Raw genomic sequence first — 13528 nt, 5'->3', positions numbered from 1 at the left:
GCTCTCAGTTCCAAAAACTTGCCTGAAAGCAAAGGGCGATCGTGCATTTTCGGTTGCTGGACCAAGACTGTGGAATACCTTTCCACCTGACGTCAGATCTGCACCCTCAGTTGATGTTTTGAAAACATGCATGTTTTCTATGGCTTTTAACTGTTGACTTTGGAAGAAGTAAATTGTTTTAAGCATATTTCTGTTATTGTTTTTTTTTTTTTTTTTTTTTACTATTCTCATCTTATGTTGCGGTACAGTCCTTTGGTCTACTTTGTAACGGAAAGGGCTCTATAAATAAAGTTGACTTGAGACTTGAGACTAAATACAACCACATAAAAAAAAACTAATAAAAATGACAGAAGTACATAAAAACACTAACATTTTACTAAAATTAAAACTGAAAATTAAAAACAAAGCTCATAATATTAATACATACTATAATAGTACATAATTCTAAAATAACATTGGCTAACATTTAAGTCTTAATAACAACAACAACAATAATACTAATCATAATTAAACTTTAAAATACAGCTATAAATGAGCTATGGGAACTGAGGCATTATTTTTCTATCTGTATAAAAGGCACATATTCTACCTAAGCACCTGATCAATATGCTGACAGCCAAGCTTCAAATCAAAATATTTTAATTGCAGTTTAATACAGCAGGTTGCATCTGGTAACCAGACCAGACCAGTGTAAATTAGCAACATTGAAATCTCGTCTCAGACTGGAAAAGATCCACTCGTTTGTTTGACGTCCTCCTAATGTATATCTACTTCTCACTAGATTATGTGCCTCTTTCCTGGGGAGCCACCAGATCTGCTAATTATGGTCAATGAAAGTGGTTAATGGTCTTGCACATGGGTGGTCCATATCTCTTTAACACATTCATTCTGACTGACCTCACCATTACCACCCATCTTGGGCAGCTGTTTTTCACAGGGGGAAAACAGACCCATGCGCTTCAGTAGAAGAGCAAGTGTTGTGTGTGACCCAGTGCTATGCCTACTGCTATGTAAACCGTCTGTCATGACTGTCTGGGCTTCTTTATAAGAACATCTGCAGCAGCTGCCCTATAAATTCCCAGTGTTGAGAGAGGAGGAACAGAAAGTTCCATTTTTGCCTTGCAGTGTACCATAATAGAGCGGACAACACGGGCCATCCACCACTTCCTCCTCATCTTTAGCTTGGATAACAATAACGACAGACTGTTTCCTTTTATTTTCATTCACATAGGCCCTCTTGATTGTTTCTACCACAAAAATCCCCAGTCGTTCAGGTAAAACATTTCCTGAGCAATCAATGCCCTTAGGTGACTTTCCTACAATAGGTTGCAGTGTTGTAATTTTGAGCTCCAGGCACATTATGTCGTCCCATACGGTACTGTAAAGGGCATTTTTCATTAGCAGTGTGAGATTGCAGGCAGCAGAGACTGCTGAGGTTCCCCCTCACTGCAGATGCTGAATGGGAGATTTGTCTTCTTCTCCCTGCGCTTAGGAAATGCTCCATCTGTGTTTCACAGACTTTCTCCCATGAGTCACCCAAGCTTAGAAAGCCAAAACCAATTACAGCTATGCCAAAAATGACAGTTTCAACTTCATATGAATTGATTATGGAAATAAAAAGGGATTTTGCTGTTGTTATTGTTTTTAATCCTGTATTGGCTTGTAGCCGGTGGAAGATATATGTGTTACACACCGGACCAAAGATTTTTAACCAAAGGTTTGTTGATGACACAAACTTCCAAATATCATGATCCCATTGTGAGGGACCCCTATTGTATAAATATAAAGACGGCTATATATTTAATGTATAAAAAGCAGTTTCACTCTGAAAACTACAAATATATAACTACAAAACAATATATGTGACCCCAAAACCAGCGCAGGTATATCTAATAGCCAACAATACATTTTGTGGATCAGAAGTATTGAATTGCCAAAAATCATTAGGATATTAAGTAAAGATCATGTTCCATGAATATAAATCTCCTTCAATGAATATATATCATAAATATATACAAACTAACATTTTGATTAGTAATATGCATTGATAAGAACTTATTATTATTATTAATTATTTATTTATTTATTTATTGCACCATCGGATTCAAGATTTTCAAATAGTTGTATCTTGACCAAATATTGTCCTATCCTAACAATCCATACATCAGTTGAAGGCTTGTTTATTCAGCTCAGATGATGTATAAATCTCAAAATAAAAAAAATTAATTGACCCTTATGACTTATGGTTTTGTGGTCCCGGATCATAATAATAACATAGTATCTGAGGGGAAAAACATATAGCTAATGCTGGAATAAAAAAATGTGTGGCAATAATGAATGTAAAATGTGGTACAATGTGGGAGAGGGGCATTTTTTATATATTAAAAATGGCAACCTTTACATCAACAGCTTACAGACCAGATTCTGAATGGACATCATTCCTTTTGTTCTGTGAATTAAACAGAGAATGTGAGGGACAGACATTCCGTAGGTGGTAATATCTCTAGTCGTGTTATGTCTCATTTTCTCAACATGGTTTCCAGTATTTTTTTGACACAAAGAATTTTCTGAATATACATCTTTTTTTGTGTGTTAACAGCAGTATTAAATGGACTGTACATCTATCCCTCCTAACCTTGTTTTCATTCACAAAATGGAAAATAAATAAATAAATAACTATGTGGTGTACCCTGGAATTGCATCACAAATAACAGCTACTAAAAAACCTCTATGAACAGAGTGATTGTGCGCTTACACTCTCAGTCTTATCCCATGTTCCTCTCCAATGCGTTTCCTCATATTAGCACTAAAGAGTTACAAAATCTCCTTTCTGTCGAGCCTGGAAATTTCAGCTGTGTGTGAGGTCTGTCTCTTGCAGATTCCAGAAGATTTGCGTCATTTCCCCACGTCTCTGTTTGTGTGGTCAACATCACAGACACACCACTGAATCTTTCAAACAGTCTGAATGAGGTGTCTGATAGAAGCGTAATATTTTCTCCCGGCCCCTCATCCACAAGGCATAAGTCTTCTTTTCCATCCAGGTTTGTCAGGATCTGTGACAGTCTAGGACTGCTAACTATTAAAACCGTAAGGATGCACACAATTAAAACTTTTATGTAAACTACTAGCGTGTCTCAGAGAGACATAAGCGGCTGATTTGTGGTTGAATTCACCAGCGCCTCATGCTTGCAAAATAATTCTACACTTCTGGAACAACTACATAGAACTTTTGTGATTTCTTTGGACCCGACTTTGGCAACATATACCGCATTCTGTCAGCTATTTACTCGCACTGTTAATTTAAAATGTCACATGGCTCAGAATATTAATGCCTATTGGGTTGAAAGGGCTTCTCTTTTCTTTCGTTTTCCTTCCTCCTACCTTTTCCCCTCATTTTTATATAAATGTAACTATCCACCAGCCAACAGTGGTTACTTAGAAATTATTTTTGAATATTATTGCAATTAAAGATGTTACCCACATCCAAGGCAGCGACAAATGTTGTGCTGCCATGCGTTTCAATGTAGTTGTACAATACTTGAACATTCTCCAAGCTTCTTGAACTAAATCCAGCCCCTTTATCCCTCTTTCTTTGTCTCTCTCACAGGCAATTATACAACCACAAGCACACACTTGAAAAGCACACACTGATCGTCTTGAAGTGGGGTCTATTATGGAATGGCACAGAAACTAGTTTAAGAAAGAGTGCAAATAGCAGAATAACTTTACAAAATACACCATTTATTCATTTATGGTGGTTCCCATCGTCCTCTTGAGACATTGTGACACAAATGATTTAGCTCAGTGAGCTTCATTGGCAAATTGAAGGGTGACCTGAATTGGATGGGCTGGTCTCTTTTGTCCTGCACTGAGATGGAAAGACTGGACAAAAAAAAAAAAACATATTTACAACCGAAGCGGCGCTCATTATGCCGGGACCCCATACAGGGGCCTTTTGTTTGTTGACTTGAGCTACAATAAACACATCAAGCATCTAATATAACTCTGCCTGTTCTTCATCAAAGGCCTCGATGGGCCTCTAACTGGTCTGAGACTGATTTGATAAGCAAACAAAACACAAGAACAGTGAAGAAACCTGCTGGTGTTGGCATTTTTGGAGTATTCTGATACAGTTGGTAGGAACAGGCTATTCATCCTTGCAGCTAGACATTCTCCCGCCACTGTTGGGCACTGGCACGGTGGCTTGGGTTTTGTGTGGCTCCTCGGACCAACAGTGTTGCATTACTGAACGGAACAACAAAGGCTTTCTGAAATGCACCAGCTCAGCAGAACCCAATGTCCACGGCCCTGGCACATACTGTATGGCTGCGATAGTTCCACAAATCATTCTACTTTAATGCAGGGGAATTATTTCTCTAGTGTTTCAAACCGATTGAAAAATTCAATTATGCTAGCCAAAGTACAAAATTTAAACAAGATACCGTATCAACTTATTTTAATTTGTGTATATTGTTGTTGTTGCTGGGCAAAAACCTTAACTTTCTATATTTTCTGAATTAAAAAGAAAAAAGGTTTTGTCCTGCAATTCTGACTTATATCTCGTAATTAAAAAAAAAAGTAAGTCAGTATTATGAGTTTATATGACACAATCCTGAGGGGGGAAAAGTAAGCATGCGAGAAAAAAGTCAGAATTGTGAGATAAAAAGTCGCAATCACTTTTTTATTTATATTTTTCAGGATCGGAAACAGGCTTTGAAAGGTTTTTCATTCACAATCGATTGAAACCAGCTTAACCAGCTCTGTGTTTTATTTCTGAACATGTTTCAATCAAGTAACTCTAAATAAGTTTTACACTTTCCATTATGCTTTGCACAAGGCTGGATCTGGGGAGAGAAGATTTTGAAATAGGGGTATTTTATGCAATGAAAAAATGAGAAAGAATGAGAAAATAGTGGGACTTGTTAATGTCTAATGTTCTAATATGTTGGCATTTTAAAAGACTTTGTGTTATATGGGTGTTTTGGGGCAAGTTGTGGTGAAATATGGAGCATGTGCTTGGGTTGAAGACCCTTCTAAAAAAAAAAGTAAAAAAAGCAAACTCCAATGGAAATGCTAGGCATGTACACAGCACCATCCTTTAACCTCCAACAACTAACATCACATGTGTAAATAAATGTTATGTTTAACTTTTATTATTATACAATTTGGCTGAACTTGCATGGACAGTGGTTCTTTATGATGGAAACGTTATCTTTTCATGTAGGATGGCAAACTGCAAACTGAGTAAAGACAACTGTAAAATGTCCATATAACATAATTCAACCATGTGGAACCACTGTCCATGACTGAATCGTGTTAAGCCAAAGAGTTATTTTTTTAAATGTACCTTGAGAAAGTTTTACAAAGAAATGACATGGAAGTAAACATGGAATTAAACATGATTTATTTTAAAGGAAAAACTGAAATAGTTTTTTTCTTGTAAACAAACAGCCTTGTAAATTATCTTTTTTTAAAGAGTACTTTTTATAGATTTTATTGTTTTAACCTTGAAAAAACAGTCCTTAATAAACTATGGTAGCCCAAACAAAGAAAATGAAATGAGCATTAAACAATTTTTGACTTGTTTTTCAGTGAAAATTATTTATGTTTATTTTTACACATATTTAGGACCATATTATTTCCACCACAACCAACAATATTGCCACAAAATAATAATAATAATAATGCTAATTTGAAATGAATTCAAAGGTTATTAATTGTGTTTATTTACAAAATGCCATGGAAGCATCACAAGTAGTTGGTCATCAAGCTAAAAGTTTGATCATTTACGGGAAATGTTTCATTTTCATTTTCAAAGTTTTAATTCTGTTTATTTACAAAGAAGGCCCACTCAAGGCAAAGGTGACATATGTTTTATTCCAAAATTGTAATTTCCACCAAGGAATGTTATGAAACACAATACAAATGTGGCCTTGTGGTGGAAATGTTCATGACGTTCATCCAATCAGGGAATTTAATTTCTTAAGTTTAAAGTCCACAGAGACTTTAGTGTCTTGTTACAGAATTTCTGTGACGCTGTAGATTTTAAACATGTAAATGAGATGTTTTAAAGGTATACTCCACCCAAAATGAAAATTTTGTCATTAATCACTCACTCCCATGTTGTTCCAAACCCGTAAAAGTTTTGTTCTTCTTTGGAGCACAACTGAAAATATTTTGGATGAAAACTGGGAGGCTTGTGACTGTCCCATAGACCAGTGGTTTTCATCTCCAGTCCTTGCGCCCCCCCCCCCCCTCCATCTCTGCATATTTTGCATGTTTCTCTCATCTTACACACCTGATTCAGATAATCAGCTTGTTAGAAGAGAGCTACGTGAATGAACTGTGTTCAGATCGTCAGAATAGTCCATCTGCCATCAGTGGTTCAACAGTAACGTTATGAAGGGACGAGAATACTTTTTGTACATGAAGAAAACAAAAATAATGACTTTATTCAACAATCTGTCTCTTCTGTGTCTCTCCGCATCACAATAGCACCGTAGCATAGTTAATGGGACCATCATAAGTCTCCCGATTTTCATCCAAAATATATAAATTTTTGTTCCAAGAACGAACAAAGTTTTTACAGGTTTGGAACGACACGGGTGATTAATGACAACATTTTCATTTTGTGGTGTAGTATCCCTTTAAGAGACTGAGAGCTGCTGCATCAGACTACACACTACACATAAGCATCCTCAGTGACCTCGCAGAGCCCATTCTCACACCATTGCCACATAAGGGAACTGTTTGTAACTCCCGGTATGATACTCTCTCTCTTCTCTCTATGTTTTCGTCTTTGTGTGTGGTCCATCTACAAATAAATCTTCTTCTTATGCAGCCTATAATCAAACAAGATTGCAAAAAAATATCAAATGAACATTAGCTGAGGACCAAATGTTCCCACAAGGATAGTAAAACCTGAAATTTTACATCTGCGGTCTCCACAAAGGAAAAATACACTCTTAAAAATAAGGTGCTTAAAAGGCGTTTCACAGCAATGCCATAGAAGAACCAGTTTTGGTTCCACAAAGAACCATTCAGTCAAAGGTTCTTTAAAAAAACATCTCTTTCTAACCTTTTTATAACCTAAAAAAAACCTTCTTTTGCCACAAAGAACCTTTTGTAAAACAGAGAGGTTCTTCACATGTTAAAGGTTCTTTATGGCACCATTTAGACAAAAAGATTCTTCTATGGCATTCGAGAAGCACTTTTATTTTTAAGAGTGTATAAACATACCGGTAATAATAGTCTATGAAAAGTCCCCACAATTCACAGAAACAAATGTGTGTGTGTGTGTGTGTCACTTTGAAAGATACATTTAATGTTAATAAGCAGTAAATACACTACAAGTCCAAAATTTTGAATAATCAAGATTAGTTAATATTTCAAAAGAAGTCCACCAAGTTTGTATTTATTTGATTACCAATAAGAACAATAATTTGTAAAACATTACTACAATTTCTATTTTTGTACATTTTAAAAATTAATTTATTCCTGCAATGGCAAAACTGAATTATTACACACTTATAAATTACACTCTTTTTAGGATACCTATGAATATAAAGTTAAAAAGTACAGCATTTATTGAGAAATGATTAATGTCTGTCACTTTTGATCAATTTAATGCACCCTTGCAGAATAAAAGTATTAATTTATTTAAAAAAAAATAATAATAATTGTACTTACACCAACCTTGTTGGTTTCCACAATAATGCAAAGCAGTCTTAGAAAATAAGCTCCCATTGACCCAAAACTGCACACCAATATTTTGACTGATAGTCATACTAAAAATAAGTTTTTAGGGAGAACACAATTTTTCTTTATTTTCTTATCAAATTTGGCCACTAGGGGGAATGCAAACAACAAGCAATCAACTGTGTCCTCTTTGTGTTGTTCACACTGTACTACAGTTCACCACATCCAACAGAGTCGCCTTCATTTGACCCAAATGAAACAGTCAAACTTTCATTATGGCTCCACATTCATAAAAGCCACCAAAGGCAGCATCAGTGATCTGCAGCTACATAAATACATCATGTGGGTGGTCATATGCAACAAATATTATACTTTGTCACTGACTTTCAGAAGTTCATTTCATGTTTCGGGTCATATTTAAGCACTGATACCAGATATCAAGCTGAGCACAGACCTGTTCTGCCTATGAGCGGTAAACTAAATACTGCTTGGTGTGTGGTCTCATACCTCCCAGGCTTGTTTCGAGGAACTTGCACTCCTCCTGGGCTCCAAGATGGGAAAAAAGTCCAGCACAATAAAAGGAATGTTCGTCTTTATCAGAGAAACCACGTGTCTCTATTGTGTCAAAGGAGGATGCAAACACAGACATGTCTATAGCTTCGAACGTAAGAAATGATTTCAGGGAAATATTTGAGGTTTGAGGTTTAAGTGTCTTTAACCCATTATACTTAACACATTTGATTTGTTTTAAGATGTATCACAAAAGTACTCACCATTATTTCAAACCCGTTTGCATTACCTTCTTCTGTAAAACACAAAAGAAGATAGTATGAAAAATGTCTGGTTTTGAGTCTGTATAATAAAAGTCAATGCATTTTTTTTTTTTTACAAGAAAATACTATTTCAGTCTTTCTACTATTTTCTAGCAATTTTGGGGAAAATTTTTCATCACCAATTTTTTTTCAGTGCAAGGTTGGAACAATAAATTATCCCTTTAAATAATAAGCACATACATATCCACATTTGTTTGAACTGTAAGGACTTGGTAAACACGGGTAAATGGTGCTATTTAAAACCTCTTTGAATTTTGTCATGTCTTATAGACCTGACTCTAGAGACTAGATCCATGCTATAAAAAGGCTGCATTTTAACTGGGTATATGAAATACATACACGCAAACACATGCTTGGTTGATGTCTGCGTTAATCAAGAAAGTCTGATTGTAATTCTGAGTTGTGTTTGTTTAAACCACCTGTCAGTAACAATCCTTGTAATTTCAGGAAAGACCTGCTTGCCACAGATGTGAACCAAACGCACAAGAAGACACACACACGAACTGAAGGTGACTTTTGGTTGTGTAAAACTGACTGCGCTCAGACATATAACTATACCAGGGAGTACAGTCTTAGCTATTGCAGTGATAAAAATCTACTCTAGAAACAGTCCGTTTGAATAATTTGAAACCAGTTACAAAGTAAATGCACTTATAAAAGTTTACATGTAAACTAGCTATCAAAAAGCTTTAAAAGCATGCTTTTTGTGGGACCTGATCAGTAGGATTTTCATTGTGCTTACAGACTGAAAGAAGACAGGCATCTGCGTAACAAATACAAATGTATGAAGTGTTTATTTTCCCAAGATTTTCCTCTCAGTCGCTGCCACGTGCAAACACCGCTGCTGCACATGTGGCCATACGTCTCCCTGAATGCTGTGTTTGACAGTCAGGAATAATCACTTTCATAATACAAACAATTTCTGGCACTGGCCCTCTCTGTGTAAGCTATCTGACCAAAAGACAAAAGGTACGTCAGTGAAGCTTTCCAGGTGTTTCACTGAATCTGTGTCAGCCCTGCACCCCACACTGGAGATAACCCCGGTCTGAGGCAGATGAACAGAAGTTCATTTATTCTGGGCTGTCTGAAGGCTCATTATCATCAGTATGCTTGTATATGATTAGCACCTGGTGTTGATTTTAAAGATAGTTTGAGAAGAAAGATATTTTCATTTCTGTCCATTCTAGCACTTTTTTTTTCGACATTTATTATAGAAGATGTTCATCTGCAGTGCTTAATATACCTGTTACATCAAAAAGACCAATCAGATCTTCTCACATCTCGCTCCCACTATGATAAGAATTGACAGCAAAGTTTAAAACCCTCTGGGGTTCTTCGGTCATTTATGACCCGAAATTTTTTTTAAAAAAATGTTACAAATCGTAGCTTCATCGGAATGGTCCGAAACTTGGTGACTTTTTTGGTACTTGGTATATGAACACCCCAAAAAATTGGGGACAGGATTTTAAAAGTCTAAGTGGTCGTAAAAAAAATAGTCACACTCAGGGTCTTCGGGTCAAAAATGACCCGACATAGGAAATGAATGGGAAATTTGCAAAAATATGAAAATACTGAGTTTTTTTGTGTGTACAATCTACAAATCAGCCACGATGCAGAAAAAAAGCATACAACAGTGAAGGGGTGAATCTCTAAAACATCAAGAGTGCAAAACAGACAAAAAAATTCACACACACACACACACACACACACTTATACACACAAAAACACACACAAATGAAAGTATCATTGCAAAAGCTAATTTTGGGAAATGTGTGAAATAAAAGAAATTATTCATCAATGTAAGAAATAAAGTGCACAGCAATAAAAGCATGAGGCTGTAAGCCATCAAGGTTGCAAAATAGACACACTCACTCACACACACACACACACACACACACACACACATAGGGAAATATGAGACTGGTGAAACTGTAACAGAGATATGTGAGAATATGTGAAATAAAATCAATGAATCAAATAAAGGGGAGACATTGGATCCAAAATGCAAAAGTCACACACCATGTCTCTCTCTTGAACACACACACACACACACAAACACACACACACAAGCACGTGTGCACGCACGCACGCACACACGCACAAACAGAGTAAGGTCAAAGGATGGAATTCTTCCCTAGTAACCTCCAGGCCTATTCGAGCGACCCAGGCCCAGCGTGACACTTTTTTTATTTTTCTATTTTCCATTTACATGTACTGTTTGAAAATGATTATACGTTTGCTGTTATTTTTGTTTTTTGTTCATAATTGTTGTTGGCAATTTTGAAGAGTTACTGTTCATTGAATTGCAAAAAATAATTTTAATGGAAATGTTTATAATAAAAGGTAAATAAAAATATGTTATGATTTAAATAATGTAATTTTTTTTATTAAGTTAGAATTAAAACAATGGGTAACAAAATGCTTTCCATTTGTTCTCTTTCTAGTGCAATGTTCAGGTTTGACTGTATTATAAAGTAAAACTGGCACTTGAAATTACCATTTAAATCAACCAAACAAACAAACAAAAAAAAAACTTGACAAAAATAGTCTTTGAGAATCTGTGATTATATATTAAAATCCACAACCTGAAATAAATAGGCAAATATGTGCAAAAATCACTAGAATTCACAAGCCTTTCTACAGAGAGCTGTACATTCTCTCTAGTGGTAAAAATGTGCTATTGCATGATAAAAATGCTTAATTTGTCCACCAGATGGCACCAATCTAATTTCAAAAATTGTTTTCTATAGGCCTTGGCTGTACTTTAAAATAAAATACAGCATTAATAAAAATAAAAATAAAAATACATATATATATAAATTTTCTATTATATTCAATGGGAAAAAATGGATCATAATTATTGCATAAAAATTCATTATTCATTATTATTATCATAAAATTCTCTCAAAACACAAAAAAAGAAAGAAAAAATATTATTGAACAAAAATACATTTGATTGATTTTACTGAAAAAAAGTATACCTGAATCCCGGCCTCTGGGTCATTTTTGACCCGAAGGTCCTGAGTGTGACTCATAAATGAAGAACCCCAGAGGGTTAAGAATGAGCTACTCTTAATGCTAGGGAATCGTGGGAATTACAATCCTGAGGAAAAGGGAGCATTGCTGATGGAAGAAGATATTTTAAAGAATGTGCTGTTACATAAAATGAAAGACACAGTTGTCAAAGTAGCTATAATGGGAGATGCCAACTCTCCTGCATTTGTCTCACACTATGCCACCGATGCGAAATAACAAAACAACGCAAAATAAATCACGTTTAATCATCTCATAGGATTCCTCCTCTTTATATAGCATGACTGAATGAAACCGATAGGCTATTCCTGAGTGGACTGCTTTAAAGCAGTAAGATTTTGCCCAATCCCTTCCGCCCTTTGCAAGTTGCATGTTACTCCTTTCTTATCACGTAGATTTCTATTGAAAAGACTTGATTTTATCGGTGAACTTTTGGTGAAGAATGGTAACGGAAAATTCACTAAACAGCTGTAATGAAGCAAGCGCAGCTATTCAGTTAATATTGGGGTTGAGCGGTGGAGCGAGTGGACCAGAGCAAACATTTGAAATGTATTACAGTGTGTACTGAGCTTCATGCTTCATTGAGAGTGGGACTGATAGTGGACCAGAAAAAGCCTTCAGAGAGTGTGTGAAAAATTTGTGAAATGTTAGACTTAATGCAAATATCAAGCAAAAAAAAAAAAGAAAAAAAAAGAGGGTTTTCTGGTTTTAGGTTAAAAAAACACATTATTTTACACATACTGTACATTATTGTTTCTCTTCTAAACCCCACCTTTCTGAAAGCGAGGTGTGCTCTGATTGGCCAGCTATATCCATCAACATCGTGTGACCTAAATTACTTAACAATTGTTTGGGTGACTTTTATGACACGTTTATGATGTTTCGTGTTGTTTTTAAGCTTGAAATCTTTTTTTTTTTTTTTTTTAGTTTGAAATCTTGCTCGATTCAAAACTAGAGTCATACAAGTTTGGATTCACAAGAAGGTGAGTAAATGATGATGAGAAAAGTTTCGCAATGTAATGAAACTTTATTTTTGACAAATATTATACAGTAAACCACTTTTTATTTTAACTTATGGTGCATAAATGTGCATGAGAACAATAGAACTAAAACATCTCCTAGGGCATAAGATCCTTCATCTGCCCTCCATATTGTGGCAGTGTTATTTGACATTCTGCAAATGAGTTTTTGCAGACATGTTATACAAACCTTGCTGTTATGTGAGTACAGTTTATTGTAACAAAAGAAGGAAAAAGGAAGGCAGTAGATTTTCAGTCACATCAAACAAACTTTCAACATTCAACATTTACCCCATGTCTTTCTGCATTCATATTTCATTCTGAAAATTAATAGGCTTTGGCTAAAAGGAAGCAAAGCATACTCTTATAATGTGTGATATACAACAGCATGGTCTTATTGTCAGAAATCTCCATCAGGATATCACCCTGCAGGTTCCTGGTCCCTGCAGACCTGCAACTGGACCTCAACATCTGCACCACACCCCTTCTCTCCTCTCAACCCATCACTCGATCAGTAAGTGATGTGTTTTTCCCAAATTATTTCATAAGTGCTAACAGGCTCTTAGAGTCACCAGCAATTGTGTGCTGTAGAAAGAAGGTTGTAAATCTACAAGGCAAGCACTGATTGGACCTCAAAACAACTTTTGTGTATAAACACCACACATTTGAAAGCCAGTGGGAGAGGTTTGCATTGTATACTTGACATTTTATAAAACGGTGTGATGAAGGGATAGGAACAGAGTTCATAGCAAAGACATCTAAATAACGAATGCGGTATTTTGCTCATGCTTTGTCCCAGAGTGTATAATCCAAGCATGGCCTGTGGTAAATGACTACAGATGTCTCTCTGTCACATGTCAAAAGCGATAGTAAACATGATGAATAATAAGTCAGAGCATGAAAACATCAGATTTGATTTAACATCAGGACATCGACGTAGTCTCA

Source organism: Carassius auratus, chromosome 8, assembly GCF_003368295.1.
Source record: "Carassius auratus strain Wakin chromosome 8, ASM336829v1, whole genome shotgun sequence".
NCBI lineage: Eukaryota > Metazoa > Chordata > Actinopteri > Cypriniformes > Cyprinidae > Carassius > Carassius auratus.
Note: the sequence above shows the minus strand (reverse complement) of the source record.